General features: G+C 43.0%; 1 long non-coding RNA gene across 1 annotated transcript; it reads left to right on the top strand.

Moving 5' to 3' along the window:
* The first annotated feature begins 8,306 nt into the window (after positions 1 to 8,306).
* On the top strand, positions 8,307 to 19,403 carry LOC111827708. Its single transcript, XR_002831382.1, has 2 exons — positions 8,307 to 8,398; positions 19,208 to 19,403. It is a non-coding gene; the product is annotated as an uncharacterized LOC111827708 (long non-coding RNA).
* Positions 19,404 to 20,985: the final 1,582 nt, after the last annotated feature.

The following is a 20,985-nucleotide window of genomic DNA, read 5'->3' as shown; positions in this document are numbered from 1 at the left end:
TCTGGCTAGTGTGCTCAGTGGTTGAGCATCACCCTATGAACTAGGTCCAGGTGTGGGCAACTTCCGGCCCGCGGGCTGGATCCGGCCCGTTTGAAAATGAATAAACTAAAAAAAAAAAAAAAAAAAGCCGTACTCTTTTATGTAATGATGTTTACTTTGAATTTATATTAGTTCACACAAACACTCCATCCATGCTTTTGTTCCGGCCCTCCAGTCCAGTTTAAGAACCCATTGTGGCCCTTGAGTCAAAAAGTTTGCCTACCCCTGAACTAGGAGGTCAGGGTTCGATTCCCAGTCAGGGCACATGGCTGGATTGTGGGCTTGATGTGGGGGGCTTGCAAGAGACAGCCAATCCATAATTCTCTCTCATTCTTTATGTTTCTATCTCTCTCTCCCCTCCCCCTTCCTCTCTGAAATCAGTAAAAATACATTTTTAAAAAATGGGTAAAGGACCTGAATAAACACAATATTGAACCCTCCTGTCCATGAACAAAATATATGCCTCTCTATTATTTAGATCTTTTTAAATTTTACTTAGAAATATTTTCTAATTTACTGTACAGGTGTTACACATCTTTTTCAGTATTATCACTAATTAATATTTTCGTTGTTATAAATAGTTCTTTTAAAATTTTTAAATATCTTATTGTTCATTGATAACATACAGAAATACAATTGATTTTTATATTATTTTATATCAAGTAAATTCTTAACTCATTTATTAGTACTAGTAACTGTTTTTGTAGATTCTGTTAAATTTTCTACATAGGTAGTCAGGTAGTCAGGTTATCTGTAAAAACCATTTTGTGTCTTCCTTTCAATTTGGATGCACTGGTTAGAGCTTTGTATATATATATATATATATATATATATATATATATATATATATATATATATATAGCTAATATGCAAAGTGTCCCCACAGGAGTTCAACCAGGATACTGGGAGTTCTATCGCTCGCTGAGACATGCGCTGACCATCAGGGGGCAGCACAGAGCGAAGGAAGGCCCTAGCCAGCAGCTGGAAGGAAGGCCCCAATCAGCCCTGATCACCGGTCAGGCCTAGGGACTCTACCATTCATAGAACTCATGCATGGGCCTCTAGTGTTCAATAAAACTTATGACACTGACATCCTTAACTTTTTCCTGACTGCAGAAGAGTTCAGTTTTGCATGAATCGGTATGATATAAGCTTGGTTATTTGCCAGCTCCTTGTATTACACTTCCCTGTCTTGCAAGAGTTCAGTTTTTCTTGAGTCAGTAGGTGTTTTGAAGATGTTCTTTATCAGGTTGAGGATATTTCTAGATTTCTGGAAATTTGCAATGGATGTTAGATTTTGTCAAAAATATTTTGCTTTCTAGTTTTTTTGTATGGTAAATTACTATGATAAATTTTCAAATATTAAACCAATCCTTTATTCTTGGGGTAAACCACACTTGGTCATGATGTAACATTGTTTTTATATACTGTTAAATTTTATTTGATAAAATTTTGTTTAGAATGTTTGCATCTTGTTTCAGGAGGGATAATGTAGTTTCCGTGTCTTGTCATGTCTCTGTCTGGCTTGATATCAGGGTAATGTTGGCCTCTAAGTATGAGTTAGGAAGTGCTTCCTTCTCTTTAATTTTTTTTGCAGCATTTGTATAGAGCAGGTTTTATTTCTTCTTTGGTAAATCTCACCAGAGAAGCTATCTAGAAGTTCAGAGTTTTGTGGGAAGGTTTCTCATTACAAATTCAATTTCTTTCATTACATCTATAGGTGTCTTCAGATTATTCATTTCTTCTTGAGGGAGGTTTGGCAGTTGGGGAGCTCTTATGCTCTATGAAAGCTTAAATGCAGGAAAGAAAGAATGAATGAATGAATGAATGAATGAATGAAAAAAAACAAAGGAACAAGTGGGTCACTGTTTGGAGAGACTGAATATGTGTATATTTGGACAAAGTGGCAAATTTTCCTCAGGTGGGAAAAGAAATCTCCTGGATGCAGGTGGTTTTTGACTTAGAGGAGCCAGTGCCTACCCTGAGGCCACTAATGGCTCTGCTGGGTTCAGAGTTGGAAATGTGTGAGAGGCCCCTCACTGCAGGACCCTATTCCATTCCTTAGACACCCCGCACCCCCAGCAGACCAGGCCTCAGGATGTTCCTTAATTATTGGGAATCGTCATCTGGTGCCCAGATGACCAAAGACCTTGTGAGAACAGTGACTTCATCAGGTTGTGGAGTCTTTTGGAGATGTCAGGCCTCTCCACCCTTAACACAAACCCTCCTTCCTGAGGAGTCAATCAATGTCTCCAGTCTTGTCATCTTCCTGCTGTTTTCCTTCCAAGACAAAGCCTCTGTTGATATGTAATACAGGTAGAGTGATACCCCAAATAAGACAACCAATGCTGTGTTTGCTTCTGCTTCCCTGCTTCCCTGACACCATGATACAGTAGAGTGGGCAGTATGAATGAGGGCATGTGTGTGTGTGTGTGTGTGTGTGTGTGTGTGTGTGTGTGAGAGAGAGAGAGAGTGTGTGGGGGAGGGTGTATCTGTGTGGGTGCACATATGTGTGCAGGTTTATTGAGTTTGTGGGGAAGTAGCTTCTTGTAATCTAAGGAGCTGGCAAATAGCCAACAGTTTCAGCCTGCCTCTGGGTGTGGGGTTCCTTGGTCCAAAGTTCTTATAAAGGACAGAGTCTTCTTGCCAAGTCCCCACCTGGATACTAGCTCAAGTCTGTGACCCTGCGATGTACAGTGGCCATAACTGTCATCGTTTTCAGGAACAACTTCAGAGTGGGCTTCTGGAATGGTTACAACTAGCTTTTTGTCATTAAAGAAACCAAAGCCAACAGTTTCCCTTTATAACGTGTGTAGAGAAGGGAGAATTTTTAAAAATAGCTCCCCACTGCAATATCACTTCAAAATAAAGTCCACTCTGCACCCTCCCGCCCTGAGCAGAGCCAGAGGACCTCAGGGAGCTGGGGCCCGTTCCCCAGGCAGCTCTGCCTTGGCTGTCGCACTGGGCTCTGCCATGGGGACTGCATGAGGCTCTACATGGACCTGGAGCCAGAGTGTGGATGGGAAACTAATGTAATCCTTGGACGAGATCTTGGGATCTCCAGCTGGGCTTGCAGACACTTTCCCATCATGTAACACTCATCCCTAGTTTGGCCAGAACCATTGTCCCTCGGAGTCTCTTAAAGGGCCTCTTCCCATGGAAAGGAAAAGAAGATGTCTGTCCGCTGAGGTTTCTTTCCATTTGTCAAGTGTCACAAGCAATGAACACTGGATCCTGACGTCCTGTCAGGGAGCTTGACATGAAATTATTCTAACACAAGCATCAGATCAACACTGACAAATATACGCTGGTGAAGGTTTTAGAGCCACTGAAACTCTCCTGTGTAAATATTTCAAAATGTTCTCTCTCCCATGCCCCTCCCCATCCACAGATAAATAACACCATAGAGGAGGGATAATTCAGTGGGGGTTGAAAATGGGTGGACTTTGAAGGGCCGTTTTTCCCCACCATTCGAATGCCCCTTTCTCTCATTTCTCTGTGAATTGAGGGCCTTCATCTTGTTCAGCCCTCGCTTCCCGCCATGTCCACCATGGCACCTGACACACAGTGGGGCTGGGCACAGGTGAAATGTATGTTATTTTTTCTATTTTCCTTTGTGAAGCAACCAAAGCACAGAGAATAATATCAGGTGAGCTCTGGCCAGTGTGGCTCAGTTGGTTGGAGCATTGTCCTGTACACCAAAAGGTTGTGAGTTCGGTTCCCAGTCAGGGCACATACCCAGGTTGTGGGTTTGATCACTGGTCAGGGTGTGTACAGAAGGAAACCGACCAATGTTTCTATCACACATTGATGTTTTTCACTATCTCTCTCCTAATCACACACACACACACACACACACACACATACATACATACATACATTAAATAATATCAGATGAGGCATTTGGGTACCAAAATTTGTCCTTCTAGTACCAAACTAAACACTCACTTTGACATCATTTTCATGGGAGAGTTTCTTCTCTTGTAAAAATGGAACCCCCCCCCCCTTTCTCTTGCAAAATGTTCAGGGGAACATGGGAAATAAACATGTGGCAATGCTGCCGTGGCAGTTCTAGGTTTACTCAGGATGAGGTCATTAGGGATCAGGATCCCAAGGAGAATGTTCTGGCTCCTTCCATTCCATCTGCACTGGCCCTGCCTCTGTGAAGTCACACGCCTCCTCCCTGGGCTCCCACCTCCTTCCCCTCCTTCCCTCTTCCTCCTTCCTTTCTTTCTCTCTCCCTCCCATCCTTTCCCAATTAATTTAATATCCAACAGGCTTTCCACCCGGATGTGTAGCTCTGTCATGCCTGCCTCTTGCATAAAACTCTTTTATAGCCCCCCCACCCTATTACGTCACACTGAAAGTTTTCAGTTTGGCGTTTAAGTCCTTCCACTGCGTATCTCAACTCATCGCCTTTCAGAACTGGGTGAGGGGTGGGAGCTTGCAGGTTTCTCCATGTCAGAGCATGTGGGGAAGCCATATATAAAGTGGGGGTCAGTGGGCGCAGAGAAGAAAGGATGTAAAGGCAAGTAGGTGGCAAATGATACCATTTCAAGGCCTCCAGGTTCTCTACTCCTTCCCTACCCTCCCTGTGCTCCTGGGAGCCTAACTCTCCCAGTCAGTGACTGGGCTCAGCCCTTCAAGTCTTTGTCTGTCCGCATTGCTGCCCATGAGTTTTTCTCCCCACTTCTCAGAATCAGCCTTTCTTCACTCACTCCTCCCTGGCGGGAATCCTACCAGCATTCTAGGTGCAAGTTCCCTTTCCTGCGTTTACCTGGCCCTCCCCAGTAGATTTGGATCCTTCCCCAGTGTTTTCTGTTCCAGTCCAAGCGAGCTCAGTGAGGAGCCTCGCTCTGGGATGTGGGAGTGGCCTCTAATGCAGGGTGGGGGCATGGGACTCAGAGATGTGAAACCACAGAGAAAGGTGATATTTATAGCTCTGACCACATCATTCTCCCTCCTACCTACCATCATATTGGAAGGGGGCACCTGGGACTGAACAGTGAATCCACATGGACATGAAATGAATGCAGTATATTTCATAGTAGCCAAAACCATTTTATCTTATTTTTTAACAACTAGAGGCCCCTCAGCCTGGCCTGCCCCCTCTCGCAATCCTGGACCCCTCAGGGGATGTCAGGCTGCCGGTTTTGGCCGATCCCCGCAGGCCAGGCCTGAGGGATGTAGTAGTGCACAAAGTGGCGACAGGTGGCCAGGGAGGAGCCCGATCCCGGGCCAGGTGCTGCACTGCTCCCGCTCATCCTGGCCCTGCTGCACCTGCCACCTGCTCAGTAGTGCAGCCCCGGAGACGGGAGAGACTTGCACCATCTCAGCTGCGCTGGCCATCTGTGAGCCCGGAGTCTGGCGCCTGCCAGTCAGCTGAGCGACGCTCCTGCTGTGGGAGCACACTGACCACCAGGGGACAGCTCCTGCATTGAGCGTCTGCCCCCTGGTGGTCAGTGTGCATCATAGCAACCGGTAGACAAGTCATTCGGGTGTTCAGTTGTTCGGTCACTTAGGCTTATATATATATAGATTGCATGAAGTGCTTTTTTTTTTCCCAGGGGCTCCTGACTAATCCCAGGGCATTGTATCTGACCACATAGGCCACGGTGAAGCAGAATCTCAGGGCAACTCTGAACCAGGCTGCTGGGCTCAGGTCCAAGATCTCCCACAATTAGCTGGTGATATGTCAGGGTACTTAACTCTTCCTGTGCCTCAGTCTGTTCATCTGTAAAATAGCAGTAATGTGTACCCCACAGGTTTGTTATGAATATGTAAATGCTCAGAGTAATGACTCCCACAGAGCAAACACTCCTGAAGTGCTGAGTTCCACTCTGTGTTAGATCGGATCTGAAGCATTGGTATCCAGCAGAGCCAGGCTGGCCCCTTTGAGTCCTAGTCTGAGCAATTTCTCCGTGTTCTGTGAAACCTGATCAAACACAAGCAAAGCCACATTGAGCAACAGGGCCCCTGTAAATAATTGTGCTTTGACTTTCTGCAAAACACACACTATGGTGCCAACCAAGTTCAGGAAAACAATTGCTAGAGCAGTCTGTTTTCTTAACTTCTAAATAATAGCTCTGCATTGCCTGGAAGAATGTTAATTACTTTCACAAATTTAAGGTTTGTGAAAGAATTTGCCTTAATAGAATTTGAAAACTCAGCAAGATTTTAATTTTGTGCTCAGCTTTTCAAGTTTTAAAATGTTCTTCAACTTCATGCAAAATGACCTCTCATATCCAAATACTGCCAACAACCTGGTACAGAAAAGAACATTCCAATCATTAGACTCTTGTTTAAAACCTAGCTCTGCTCTCGGGAAAAGGCACCCCTTCTCTGCATCTTGGGGTCTTCAACTCAAGCTGGGGAACTGGAACTCAGCTCATGTTCTTAATGAGTCCTAAGAGAGACTGCAAATGTACATGTTATACTTATTTTTTGACAAAAGACTGAAAAATAATGATAGCTATTTGGGGATGTGGGGCATGCTTACTCTGTGCTACACACTTCATGTACACATAGGTTTCTCCCCAGGAGATACTGGGCTTCTCAGAAGAAACAGTCTGAAAGTCAGTAAGAATGCCAGGTGGAAAGCCAGGGGGGAGAAGGCTAACATGGGTTGAAGGAGAAGAAGGCAGGGATAGGGATAAAAGGTCTCAAGTTTAGTAGAGGAAAATATTGAGATAAAAATTGAAAAAGTCTCTTAGATTTGTTACACATGATTTTGCAACATTACGCTGGCCTAAGGTACACTGGCCTAAAGCAATTTGGCCCGTGCAAGTTCAAAAACATGACAATTTGCTCAAATAACATCTGAGTCAAAAACAAACATCTATTGAGTCATTTTGGATGCATCCTGGTGGGTAGTTTTGTAAACGTTGATTTATATCGGAGTGGTTTTGTTAGTTTTTCAGAAAAATTTTCTGAAGGCCTTAAGTATGATTAGATTTTAGATTTCTGTTCCTGCTCTATATAACTGTAAGTAGTGAAAAGATACAACAAATAATAGCCAACAGAAGGTTATCTGGGACAATTTTTTAAAGAATAGCAATTTGTATGATTTAATTTTCATTTTAAAAAATGGCAAACTCCTAGGTGCTTGTCCCAAGGTGGGGGATGTGAGGGTTTGTTGTGGTGGTTCTTTTGCTTTTTTTACTTTCTAATCGTTTAATGAACTTGATTCAAAAAGAAAGACTAAATATAAGAGAAAAAGGCTAGAACATTCAGAGATGCTTACAGAATATTTCCAATTCATTATATGATGTTATGTGGCTTCTGGGGGAAATTCCAGAATTCAGGGCCAGTGGATTGAGATGAAGGTACCAGTGAAGAAAGAAAGGTGAGCAAGGGACGGAGTCTGAAAAAAGACCCGCAAGGGCCTCTGATTTGTGCCTTGCTCCCTCCTTCCCTTCCTCCTGTCATTTGCTGAAAAACATGCGATGGCTAAATATTCAAAGATTTGGCTTTTATGTTCCTGGAACTGGTGTGCACGCCTTTCCACCACTCACGACTGAGTGTTCAAGCCACTGCCTCCCGCCTCTGTGCCTCAGCAGCGAAAAGATGAGGAAAGGGAACTTCTCAGCTTTTGTCGTTTTTCTTATCATCAGAGTTTCTTCCAGTAATAGCTAATAAATTTCCCAATAAAACCATTCACAGGAAAATATACTAATAAGGATTTGAGGTTAAACAAACCTCACGAATGAAGAGGGAGGTGGAGGAGTTGGGTGCTGTGTGCATATTTGGCTCAGAGCCCTCACGGCGGAGCCACCACCCATGATGTACAAACCAACATATCACACCCTCAGTTTGTTTCTTGCTGGATCCTATTTTTTTCCACTCATCTGAAATGTGCTAATTAACCACTGGTTTGGGTTTAGAATACTTCAGTTTTTCTTAAAGGGTGAGATTTAAGGTCTAAAGACAAATGAAAACATCCCTTCTGTTGAATGTGTCCTGAAGTTGTAGCTAATTGATTAAATCCATTTCTTTTCGCATGACTCCGTGGGGCAATGCTACAATGATTGAATTACCAAAGTGCAAACCGTAGCTGAATGAAACATGTTTGGAACTGGCAGCGCAGATGGATGTGGCGATATTGGCATTTTCCTCTTTCTCAACTTCCCCGGCCCCCTGGCTAAGGCATTTGGGCCCTCCACATGTTTCTCATTAGTACAGTGTCTGTCATCTGGGGAGGAGTTTTCAGTGCCTCACACAGAACTAAGAAATGCTTTTTCTCTGGCCCTTAATGGGCGAGGAGAGAAGAGAGAACAACAGGACCAGCTGTGCTCCAAGCATCTACTGCTCGCCACAGCACACGGGAGAAGAGGGTCTGAGAGAACTTGGAAGCTCAGAGGTTAGTGTGAATTTGGAAAGGAACTCCTGCTCCTCCCATCTCATTGGAATCATGGTTGTGGTCTCAGCCAAGTAGCCTCAGTCGTGTTTAATTGGTCCCTAACAGCAGTTCTGACAGGGGCTGCATCCGACGCCTGGGGCGGACTGGGGGCACTGGGAGTAGCAAAGGTTGTCTCTGTGTGTGAGCACATGCCTGTGTCTCTCTATGTCCTAATCTCTTCTTACAGGGACACCAATCACATGGGACTAACGCCCACCCTAATGACTTCATTTTACCAATTACCTCTTCAAAGGCCCTGACTCCAAATACAGTCACATTCTGAGGTCCTGGGCATTATGACTTAACATATGAAGAAGGCGGGCACAGATCTGCAGGACAAAGAGCAAGGAGGAGTTTGGCACCACCTGCCCTCCTTCTCCGCGATGAAGGGCTAGATTTCCAGACCCATGTCCCAGTGCTAGGTATCAGGTGTGAGTGTAGTACATTAAAGCCATTGACATCAATAAGACAACCAGTGCAAACACATTTAACCTTCGCTTACTCAGTAATTCTTATATATTTCTCTTTTTTTAAAATATATTTTTATTGATTTCAGAGAGGAAGGGAGAGGGACAGAGAAATAGAAACATCAATGATGAGAGAGAATCATTGATTGGCTGCCTCCTGCATGCCTCCTACTGAGGATCGAGTCCACAACCCAACCCAGGCATGTGCCCTGACTGGGAACTGACCTGTGACCTCCTGGTTCATAGGTCAACACTCAACCACTGAGCCATGCCAGCCGGACATTCTTCTATATTTCTTATTTCTGTCTCCATATCGCAGTGTAATGACTGTGACTTCCAGAAGGATGGTAAATAATACATACCAACCGTTCCTTGCTTCTGATTTTAAAAGCTATTCCCGCCCCCCCCTCCGCCCCTATAAGGGGATTTCACAATCCATCGTAAATGTTGGCCACTGTTGAGTTGCATTGGATATTTCTTGTCACTCTAATTGCTGATTTACCCTCAGGTTTCCTCAGAAATTTATCAAATGACCTATGATTTTTTTTTAAATGAACTTGTATAATTCCCCCTTTGACCAGTTTATTGTAGGCAGTCTCCTAATTGATTTATTTTTAGCATATCAGCAATGCATTCCTGAGGAAAACTTAGACTTGGAATGTTAGTCTTTAAATACACGGCTGAATTCTGTTGGTAGTCTTCATTTAGTTGTTTTGCTTTGCTATTTATAACTAAGCTAAGCCTAAAGTTTTCTTTTTTGTTTTAGTCTTTTCAGATTTAGATACCAGTGTTAGGCTAACTCAAAAAGTGATTTGGGAAAGTTTTCACATTTCTATTCTCTGGAACAGTTTGCATCATGTAAAGATCATCTAAATGTTTCAAGTTTTTTGGTTTTTTTAATTGTCAATAATACCATCAAAGGGACATTGTACCATGGTTTTGTCACCTTTATCTCTACTACTATGAGTCTGTTTAAGCTTTATATTTCTTTAGTTAATCTTGGTACCTTCCCTTTTCCTGGGAAATAATTTCATATATATTTTAAAACATATCAATATGGATTTACTCTTAATATTTTCGTGTAAAATTTGAAGTCTTTCAATTTAGGTGGTCTTTCTCATTTGTTAATGTAAGAAAAATTTAAACTTATACAGAACTTTTGTGATTTTATTTGAGCCAAACTGTTGTCAATTTCCAGGAAGTGAATTTCAATGGCTTGAGATAATGCTCCAAAGAATGGCAGTTTTTCACCTATTTTTATAAATTACCATCAAAGGAAGAGATATGATGTAAGTGGGTTTCATTAAACCAATTAGTGATAGATTAAGCAGGTGGGAGAAATCAAAACGGGGGAAACATCTAGGATTAGATAAAAAGTAAAATGATAGACACATGCTTCTTTTACATAAGTGGGTACAGGATAGTTAACACTCAACAATTAACATGATAATAACAATGAGGAGGGAATTTGTGGTACATTGGTTGAGCCCTTAGGGGTTCAAAAAAAAAGGGGGAACTTACAAGTTACCTTGACATTCCACAGATGTGTTATCACAGATACAAAAAGACAATAGGCTCAGTTAAGATCAAAGTTGATCTTTGTCAGGAAAGATACCCGCCTGGAACATGACTACCCAACATAGACTGCTTTGTAATTTAAAAAGTTTAATTTCAGACCATCCTTTGTGGTTACTTTAGGTCTCTGACTTTGCAAGGCCACCACACAGGCCTTCCCTGAGTTAGTCGGGTTAGCATGTGGCCCCTTTTCATCCACCCATTCTTATTTTTTCTCTTATTTTTTTCATCAATTATACTTGCCAAGTATAATCATGGTTAATTTGTTTTCCTAAAGTGCCAGCTCTTGCATCTAAGTTGTTATTAAAGTTCTTATGTAGGAGGGATGGTGAAAGAATTGTCAGCATGAACCAAGGGAGGAAGACACAGTGAGGCCATTTCTCTGGAATGGAAGGCTGTGGGTTCAAGGCCATTTCTCTGTGAAGGAGGCTGTGAATTCAACTTGGTGAGGTTTCATGGCATGTACACAATCTCCACTAATTACTATGATACCATTGTTTGTGTCTCACACAACATAAACCTCAAAGAAGTCTGTCACCCTAAATATGAGAGACATTAAGATAAAGTCGTAAATTGGTGCTAACACCATAGCTGTTCCAGACAGTTAAGGACTTCTTTTTTAATTGTCCTCATCTGATGAAAAGAAGAAGTGGAAACCAGTCTCCTCCACACTGAATGTCAGAGCCATTCTTGACATTGACCAAAAAAGCGAATGAGGAAAAATCACTAAGGTCAGCTTTTGGGACTTTGCTTTCAATTTGTAATAAAGAGAAAAAAACAAAGAATGTTGAAGAGTATAGTAATAACAGCTTCAATATTGAGTGATCATCATCAAGTGTGTCAGTCTTCCATGATGAGGAAAGACTTGAAAATTAAAATATACTTCTCTAATTGAATTCAGTTGTTCTGAAACTCATCTGCAATGTATTACCTCCTGGCAAATATCATCAAGTATCCGCTGAGCCAGGTATGTTATTGGAAGCTGAGGGTGTCAAGATGCACAAAACACCAGCTCACAGTATTTACTTCTGTTCATTGTGCATCACAGCTTTGGGGGACACATGGCCTCCTCAATGTGTGTCCTCATTTCCAATATCTGTTGGCTAGACTCAGCGTCTCAGTCCACATCTGTGTGGTCAGCACTTGCCTTGCCCCTGCTCCCACAGGATATGCCTAGTGTTTCATCTCAGCTGTTCTATACCTCGCTGTTGACTTATCATCAGATCTGCTGATCACCAAGCAGAGGACTCTTGGTCACATAATCTTGACTGTCCTCCATTTTTGTCAGGTACTAGTAAAGGACTGTCTCCCTAAATCTTAGTTGTCTCATCTCTCTTTGGAAGTTTGGAATATATTTTATATGGTTTTATGGTACAGCCATTTTGGCATCCTGCCATTCTAAAAATGAGCGGCTTCCTTCAGTTGGATTCACAATTTAATTTGAAATAGTAAAAATGTAGCCTGGCCGGAGCGGCTCAGTGGTTGAGCATCAACCTATGAACCAGGAGGTGATAGTTCGATTCCAGTCAAGAGCACATGCCCAGGTTGCAGGCTCGATCCCCAGTAGGGAGCATGCAGAAGGCAGCCAATCAATGAATCTCTTTCATCATTGATGTTTCTATCTCTCTCTCCCTCTCCCTTCCTATCTGAAATCAATAAAAATATTTTTTTAAAAAAATGTGAATGTGCTCTCATGTGAATTACCAGTGACACTGCTTGGACTATGGCTCATCTACATATTTGTGGGCCTGACACTGTGGGCTTGGCACAGGGAAGGGGTACTTTGAGCAGGTAGACATTTATGAATGAAAGAAACTGCTTATTTCAATCTGTGGATACTGCTGAAGCACTTTATCTCTAATCTCACAAATCTGGGGAAATGAGGTTTGTTAAAAGAAAGTGACCCGACCTAACTCACAGAGTTGCTGAGAGATCAGAGGAGGAAAAGGATGGTGATAGTATGTTGTAAACTGTTTGTACATGGCTAAGAAAATATGAGGGACATCTGCTACCTCATTCTCAGTAAACATCCCAAAGAGACCAGGGCTTCCCACCCCAAATGGATACAAACACCAAGACCACTCTCTCTGCTATAAATCCTTGAACTTCAGGCCTAAGTAAAATTCCTTCTCTCACATTTTTAATGAAATAAAAATAAATACAATTACTGAACAGCAGCCAAAGATCACAAGAGGCTAGAAGTGAAGCAAGGATATGGTCAGCACTGTTTGCTTGCATTCTGGCACTGTTTTCTTGGTGAATATTTCATTAATGGGAGGGTTGCGAGGGGCAAGGAGGGCCCTTTGTTCCTCCTGATGGATGTCTGCTGCTGTTTAAATCGGAGCTGGGGTGGCTCTGTGGTGCCCCGGAAACTTGACACCCTAAGGAGGACATGGCCCAGTAGAATGTGAGAGACTGAAGCCACAGGACTTAAACTCCCTTCCAGGAAGAGCTTTTCCCAAAGATCAGACATTTGTTCTTGAAATTATGTTCAGAAATACACAAATATGCACCTCACTCTCCATATTCTGTCCCTGCACCCATTCTTCAAAGACCTTGAACCTGACCTTTTTTCTTTACCCCAAGTAAAAATAAACATAAGAAGCATTAAGTACTAAGAACCTTTAAAGTGAAACTCTAAGTAAATCATGGGCTCACAATTAATACCCTCCTTTGTGAGTAGATTTGTTGATTCCTTATAATGGAGCTAAAGGTATTTGGTAAATGAAATATCATTATCATTGCATTTTCTACTGAATAATCATGGTTGCTAAACTAAAAGGAAAAAAATATCTGAGCAACACAGAAAGTAAGTAATTATCCACAGCCCATTTGAGTAAATCTCACTTTCTTGGAGAAATTGTCTTTACCATAAGTAACTGCTGCTGGTATAAGTCCCTGTCACGCTCATTAAGCCGTATTATGTATTGAAAATAAGCAGTCGTGGTTTCTCTTCCCAGGGGTCTCTGAAGCATCTGCATTCAGTTGCAGCTCCATATAGTGAGTGGCCCAGACCGCAGAGAAATTCAGAAGAAGGTGATGAGCCAGGTTGTGCTTCTCTAATGCAAGGGCACGTGCGTTTCACTTATACCACGGTCAGCTCTCATGGCTCGGACAGATTTCTGAACTCATAATATCCCTTCAGGGCAGGGGATGGCGTTACTCAAAAAGAAAAACAGGATGGGTTCCCCTGATATCTGTCCTCAACAGCATTGCAAACGCCAAGCTGCTGCCGTCTCGTAAACTGCCATTCTTCACTCCAAACGCAGACACCAATCAGCAGTCACATCATAGACCCTGATGCACTTTTTTCAATTAGACCAGGGTGGTCTTTTCATCCCAAATGAGGTCCCGTGCTGCCTTCTATCTGTCTGTGCCTCACGTACATTGACCTTTGGGAATATGTCTACGGAGGCGTCCTTCAAACCCTTCTGTTTATATAAGCTTGTGAGCTATAGGAAAGACTGCTTTAACCTCCCAGATCACCCTGTTCCTCATGTCCAAATAGACGTAAGAGAGGGAGGACGATATTTTTTCCTGATCACACCATTGAATTTGTTTATTCTCTGCCTCTTCAAGAGAACAGCTCAGGCCAGCTGTTGACATAACTGGGTGCGGGGCAGATGTTTCTCATGTCCTTAGGCATATTAGTCCATTTTAGCCACAGTGACCACACAGTCACTGAAAGACGAGGCCACCAGGAGCCCAGGATTGTCGCAGCAGGTCAGGCTGACATTTACAGGACTTACATCTAATTCTGGACTGGCGATTTGTGAGGGGGTATCCTGGGCCTCTCCAGCCTTCTCCATGGGCTTTGCTCATGAAGGGAAAAGATAACACAGAATTATATAGGGATCCAGCTTCTAAAAGTTCTCTAAACTTTTTTTTAAATTAAAAGATCTCATAACCAACAAATAGAAAGTTTAACTAATGCATATTGGGCTTCTGTGCAAGGGAGGATGAATGAGTAAAGGATTTTCTGAGGAGAGTGCTTAACTGGTCACCTAATTGTACATGTATTTTGAATTGGTTCCTTCCAGCAACACTCAGGTTAGACCTTCTTCTCTTAAAAGCAACTACAATCCCTGAGAAATGAGGTAGCTATGCCACCAAATAGAACTACGACTGAGATCGCACACTGTCAGATCCTGTGTCACATTTCTGCCCAGGACACAGAGGCCAGATGTTTGCCTGTGATGGAAACCGTTGATGAAAGTGAGAGTTCAGGGGCAGAGAGAATCTTTAAAGCAAAGACCGCTAACTAGTTTCATTTGGCCCAACACAGCGTCCAGTGTTTAAAGAAAGATTGTTGTGCCCTCCCTGCACCCCGAGGTCACCCGTTCAATTCCTGGTCAGGGCACATGCCAGGGATGCAGGCTTGATGCCAGGGATGCAGGCTTGATTCTCAGTGAGGGGCAGTCGATCAATTTTTCTGTCTCATCAATGTTTCTCTCTCTATCTCCTTTCTCTCTCTCTCTCTCTCTCTCCCTCTCCAATATCAATAAAAACATTTTTAAAAGGATTATGATTCTGCAATTAATTACCAATATTAAAAAACACTAAAGCTTCACATAAAAATCCAAACGTTCGTCATGTCTTGGAAGAGCGCTGGCTTTTCTTCTGGGGTAGCACCTGTCGGGGACGGGTTGTCCCCTCAGCTAGCCTGCACCCCGTTTTCCTACCCGTGGGCACTGCAGTGTAATCTCGTTCCTATCGCCTATTCCAGCCCACTTCAGAGGCATGCTCACATCCAGAGGATGAAATGAATGAAAACACCCTCTAGGACAGTATAGAAACTTGCAAAGATATGTTCTCAGACTAAAACTGCCCAGAGTATGAGAGTCCCCCTGAATTCTAATCGCATGTGCCTGCCATTAAAATAATATGTTTACATAAATACTTGTCCCTGGAGATTTTGAAGGACCCTTAGGCAGTCCCCAGTTACTCTACCCCGAGTAGAACAATGACTAAGTATGCAAGCTGATAACTCTTCTGTGTATTTGTCAATGGTGATTTCAAAGATTGATAACACACTGTGTTCTCAACTTGTAGCTTTAACTTCTAAAACGAACGTGGAGAATTCATTCAATCCTAATGTTTGGGAAAGTTATAGCTGAGAGTTGGTTACGAATTATTAAAGCTATTCTCCAGACTCCCCGCAGAGAAAGACTAAACCTTAATGCCCTGAAGGTGTTTGGAAACTGGTCATTTGAAATGTCACTTTGTGCATTACCCATTTTATTTAGGGAATAAATAAAAATCCAGTTGAAACCTTGAAAATTATACCAACTCCAAACCTAAATCGGTTTTCTCAGATAGTAATCTCACTTTGTTAACTAAATTAAAGGTTTTTAGCTTAAGTTGGTTTGTAATTTTTAACTGTTTTGCAATAAAATTCTGGAAAATTTATCCCTTAGCTTATTTTACTTTTAAAAAACTATTTGTCAGTGTATGAAAGGAGGAAGAAATATGGACTTGGCTGCATAATAAATGAGTCTGCCCTGGGGTGCAATTGCCCTTCCGAGATCTAATTAATCATTAATCATCTAGGCTGTGTGGGTAGACAGACATGCAGCAGTGAAATTTGATCCCCATTTCACAGATGGGGAGGCCAAGGCAGCAAGAAGTTAAGTGATTTTTGGAGACCACACAACTAGAGGACGAGGACGGAGGGGCAGGAGCAGGGCCTGGCCACTGTCCTGAGCGAGACCCCTCTTGAAGAAGTGAGGGGCCCTCCAGAAGACCCAATGGGGGAGCCCTTGCTTGCCTCATGGTGGGGTGACAGCAGGAACGCCACAGCTACCTTAAAAGCATCTCTTCTAGTCCACGGGCTGTGACTTTGCCAACGTACTCATCTGAGTCCCCTTTCCCGTGCCTTTAACACAGTTACAACATTCGCATTTACATCCGCAGTCAGGCTCACTGGGAATCATGCATGAGGAATCTCTAGCACATTTAATAGACATTCAGCAACGTTGTTCCCTTTGACCTCGCAAGTCACCCTCAAGTAGAAAACTATTCTTTCCTCCCATTCCAGGCCACAAGCAGGAGGACTGGGTAGGTGTTCAGATCCAGCCCAGGGTCAGACAGCCCCGTTTATGGGATTCCAGCCACATCTTATCTATCCCATTAGCACCTTTATGATGCTGGGAAATTGCTATGATTATAAACATCATCGTCTCACAACCCCTCACCACAAATACTTGCTCACATGATCCAGGCCTCCCCATATGTATAAATGTTTACTTCCTTCATGAAGGGGCCTCCTGGTATAGGGGATACACAGCGTAAACATTCTGCTACTCATTTATGTAACATCACCTTGCCAAGAGCATCATATTTCATCATTGGTCCCAAATTGAAAGTAAGTTTCCTTTCAAGATGATTGGTAAAGGTGAATACTTGTGAATCAATGATGCTTGGCATTGGTATCAATAAGGAAGATAGTGAAATAGTAAATAGTGACTAGACAGTGAATATATTACAAACCCCACATGGCTAGTAAGATCAGAAAGCCTGTGTGGCTGGTGTCAGGGGACCAGCCATCCATATTCCTAGCCAAGCACATGGAAGTCACCTCTGTCACTCTTCCTTCTCCCAACAGGCAGCACGTCTGACACATGATTGTCCTTCAGCCCTCACAGGGCTGTCTCCTTTCTTCACGCCCCTGGGTCTGGCTGTATTCGGACAGACCCTCAGCATTCACTTCATGCTTGGATCATGGTAGCAACCTTCTAGCTAAAGCCTAGTTTCCTTTTTCCCCGCTTTCTGTCCATTCTCTACACAAAGCCAGAGTATCTTCCAAAATGCACATTTTCCCTGTCCTTAGTGACTGTCCTGGGCCTGCAAGGAAGGACACACAGTGCTGTCCCGGAGCGGGTCCCTCCCCTGCAGCTCTCCCTCCTGCCCTGGCCATTTCCATCCCTCACAGCCACACTGACGCCTCCTCTTCCTCGGAGTCTGTCAATCAGCGCCTGCCTTTTTGCCCTATCACCTTGCTCTACTTGCCTCCCCCATCTCCCAGCAGGTTTCCAGAGCAACCACTGCATAACTCTGCTCTGACACCCCCGCCCCGTTCTTGTCATGTGCCTGCGCCAGGGAACCCTCCTCAGCAACTGGTCCCCAAATGTTTGTCTCCTCCAAGTGCCCACTGGTCTGCAGTGTTGTGTGGCTGGACTGCCATGACGCTTGGTGTGAATTCTGTTCCTCACCCTCCCTGGAAGGCAGTACACGATGCCAACTGAAGACGTATCATGCATAGAAAGTTCTCAGTATTATGACTTTGAGATGGCTTCCCCACATTCTCTCTCTTAATACTTTTGCAACTCCTATTAGATGTACCATGAATCTTCTATATGTCTTAACCTTTGGTTTCTCTAACAGTTTTCTCATCTGTCTCCCAAGCATTCATTCTTTCTTCAGTTAAGTCCAATCTGCTGGTCCATTGCATTTTGTTTATCTCAGTTACAAGGATTTTATTTCTGGAAGTTCTTTCATTTAGCTTTGTCTTGCTTGTTTCATTTTTCTACTTAGTATTTGTTATTTCATTTGAGTTTCTAATCATTTCTTTGCCTCTTTAACATATTTTAAAAAGCTTATTTTTAGTTCTTTCAGACAGCTTATCTCAAGTTCTTACTATTTTCATATTTGTTGTGTCTTTTACTTCTTTCTCACAATTTATAGCTTTCTGGTGCGGTTCATAATTCTTGTTTCCAAGTTTATCTTCCAAGGATTTATTTGTCTGTGGGCACTCCGAACAGTGGAAAATTCCATGCAGAGTGGCTTTGCTTTTGCTTCTGCAGGACACCTGACCAGGTCTAGTCTGACTCCCATTGCTTGGGGAACCTCACACCCTGTGGGAATATACCCTTGAACTTCGGGTCCATCTTATGCATGGCATGGGTGTCATGTTTTGATGCCTCACAGATTACTTTCCATTTGCTTTCCACTCAGAGCCCCAGGTGAACAGTCGGTTTCCTAATTGCTTCTGTGTTTCATTTCCTTTTATGGAAGGACAGCCCTTTCAGATTCCTGCTCTCTGTAGAGCATCTGGATCCAACCTCCTACTCTCTACCGGTCCTCCACCCATGCCCCGTCCTGGGGGGCATCCGTCCTCCTCCTCAGCTTCTAGGACCCATATCCAGATCTCACTCTTCTTCCAGCTAAGCATCTGACCACAAGCTACATCTCTAGCCTGCAGTTTTCCTTTCTAGCATGCGGGAATTTTTATTCTTTTCTACTAAGCTCAGCTATGTGTCTAAAAATATTTTATTTTGGTTACACATAGCCAGTGTTTTTCTGCTTTATAATGAGAAAGGCAGCACACATTACCTTTGCTCTCCTGTTTTATGAACTGGAATCTTCCCTCTGGGCTCTGCAGACCTTGAAGTAGGAGGTGTGGTTTATTCAGCGGTCAGCAAGTGCCCAGCACAGACAACATTTAAACTTTTGACTAGTGAATCAATAAGCCTGAGGTGCATCTTACTGTCTCCATTTAGCAACTGGTTCTCAGAAAAGCCATGAAATCCTTCTAGGCCTCAGTTTCTTCACTGTCAAACCAAATGAAAATGATCCCTCTCTGTTGCCTCACACAAAGAGTGGGTTGTGAAAGTAATGCAATAATATTATGAGAGAGCTTTTAGAAAGTCAAAAACACTAGTGAAGTGAAAGATATTAAGAAAAAATAACACTGTATTAAGTAATCATTTATTTACTTCTTTCCCACCAGGACACAGAACAAACAAGAACTGGGTTCCTCTGGGCTCTGCCAGTTTGTGTCAAACTCTAAAAGATGTCAGCGAAGCAGGCCAGAAACGTCCTGGATGCTCAGCCGATTTCCTCAGATATGGACCCTTCTTCTGCAGCCGCATATGAATATTTCATGTATTATTTGAAGTTCTTCCTTTAAACTTGACTCTGCCATTGTTCTGACTTTGTCCAGTGTTGGGGGCACATGGTGATGAACTCCCTGATGTATGTGACACTAAGCAGTAGTTCTCTCTGATGTTTTATTTCCATTTATCTAATAATTTAGTTGGCAAATACTTACTGAATGCCAACTAAGTAACAGTGATTATTCGAGATGTATCTTCCCTCCCCTTTGGGGCCTAAAGGTACAAATTGTGTGGGAAGAAATACAAGTTTAATCATTTGAAGTATTTGCTGTAAGAAGCTTTCCCCAGCTTCACATGGCCTGGATTTCATTGCTTTTCACCATGCCACCAAACTCTCCTTCTCAAGCCTTGTCCATCTTTCTAGCCTTATCTCCCACTCCTGTGTATGCCCTCCTTGCCTGTTAAATGGTTCTCTACACTAGATTTCGAACACACTTTTGATTTCCTGACTTAGTGCTTTTGCAATGCTGTTCTTGCTACAAATCCAGCTCCTCTTTTGAAGCCTTATCTACCTGCAAAGCTGAGCTCACCGACTCCGCCATTGTCTGAGCTATGGATCCTCTCTTAACTTCAACACACAAGGCTGCCCATGCCTTCCTTACAGTTCTCACCATCTCTGGTAGACACTGCATTTATTTACAAAATGGTCTTCTCCCCAGCTAGGAGTTTTTTGTGAAACTCACCTATATCTTTCTCATTTACTTTGGCATTCCCATAGAACCAAGCAAGTATCTTACCTAAAATTCATGAGTAGTAAATGTGTACAGATATTGGTTTATTTGGATGAATAGATGGTGAGTTATCAAAACAATGAGATAATACTCATATCTCACAACAAAACCTCAGGCGATACAGAAAGCCAAATAAAATTAAAATGTTAGATTACTCACTAAGCGCCTGTTTCTTTAAAGGGCATTTCTGAATAATGAAAATAGCTTAGAAAATCCTTAGCCAGTTACTTTAAATCCAGTGTCCTAAGAAAATATCTCAGCAAGTTCTATACTTTCTCCATAGGGTATCACTTTACCCATTGAGCAGCTGCACAAATCAAAGCACAGAAAAGGAATGTCCTGGGGACACACATTTCCATGCCACCTTCAGAGCCAGAAATAGAACTGAGGCAAGTACGTCTTGCCCTTCAGCCAATGGCACACACTGCCTTTGCCCTGCTTTGTGGTCCACTGTGAAGCACAGGAGGGCACCGTTCTTGGTTGATGTGAACAATGAAGCATTTTAAATCAGTGGGAAGAAGGAACAACATGGGAACAATGGCAAATGTGCTTTTATTCATTTACTAGAGGCCCAGTGCACAAAATTCGTGCACAGGTAGGGTCCAGACGACACCCATGCCATGATAGGGGCCAGGACAGAGGTTGCCTGGGGGGAGGGGCTGAGAGTGGTTGACCTGCTGGCCCCACCCCCTGGTGGATCTCCTGGTCAAACTCCCAGTCAAGGGAACAATTTGCATATTAGGCTTTTATTATATAGGATTTGTCAGTTCTCGAATAATTGCAATACATCACAACATATCTGCAGGGGACATGGGTAGGGAATACGTGTTTCTAGCAAGGACCTCAGAGGGCCCTGATGTTGGCAGTCCTTGGGACCCCTT

This window comes from Myotis lucifugus, unplaced genomic scaffold, assembly GCF_000147115.1.
Source record: "Myotis lucifugus unplaced genomic scaffold, Myoluc2.0 scaffold_206, whole genome shotgun sequence".
In the NCBI taxonomy this organism is placed as follows: Eukaryota; Metazoa; Chordata; class Mammalia; order Chiroptera; family Vespertilionidae; genus Myotis; species Myotis lucifugus.
The sequence above is the reverse complement of the archived record's forward strand: the minus strand, read 5'-3'. Positions and strand labels throughout refer to the sequence as shown.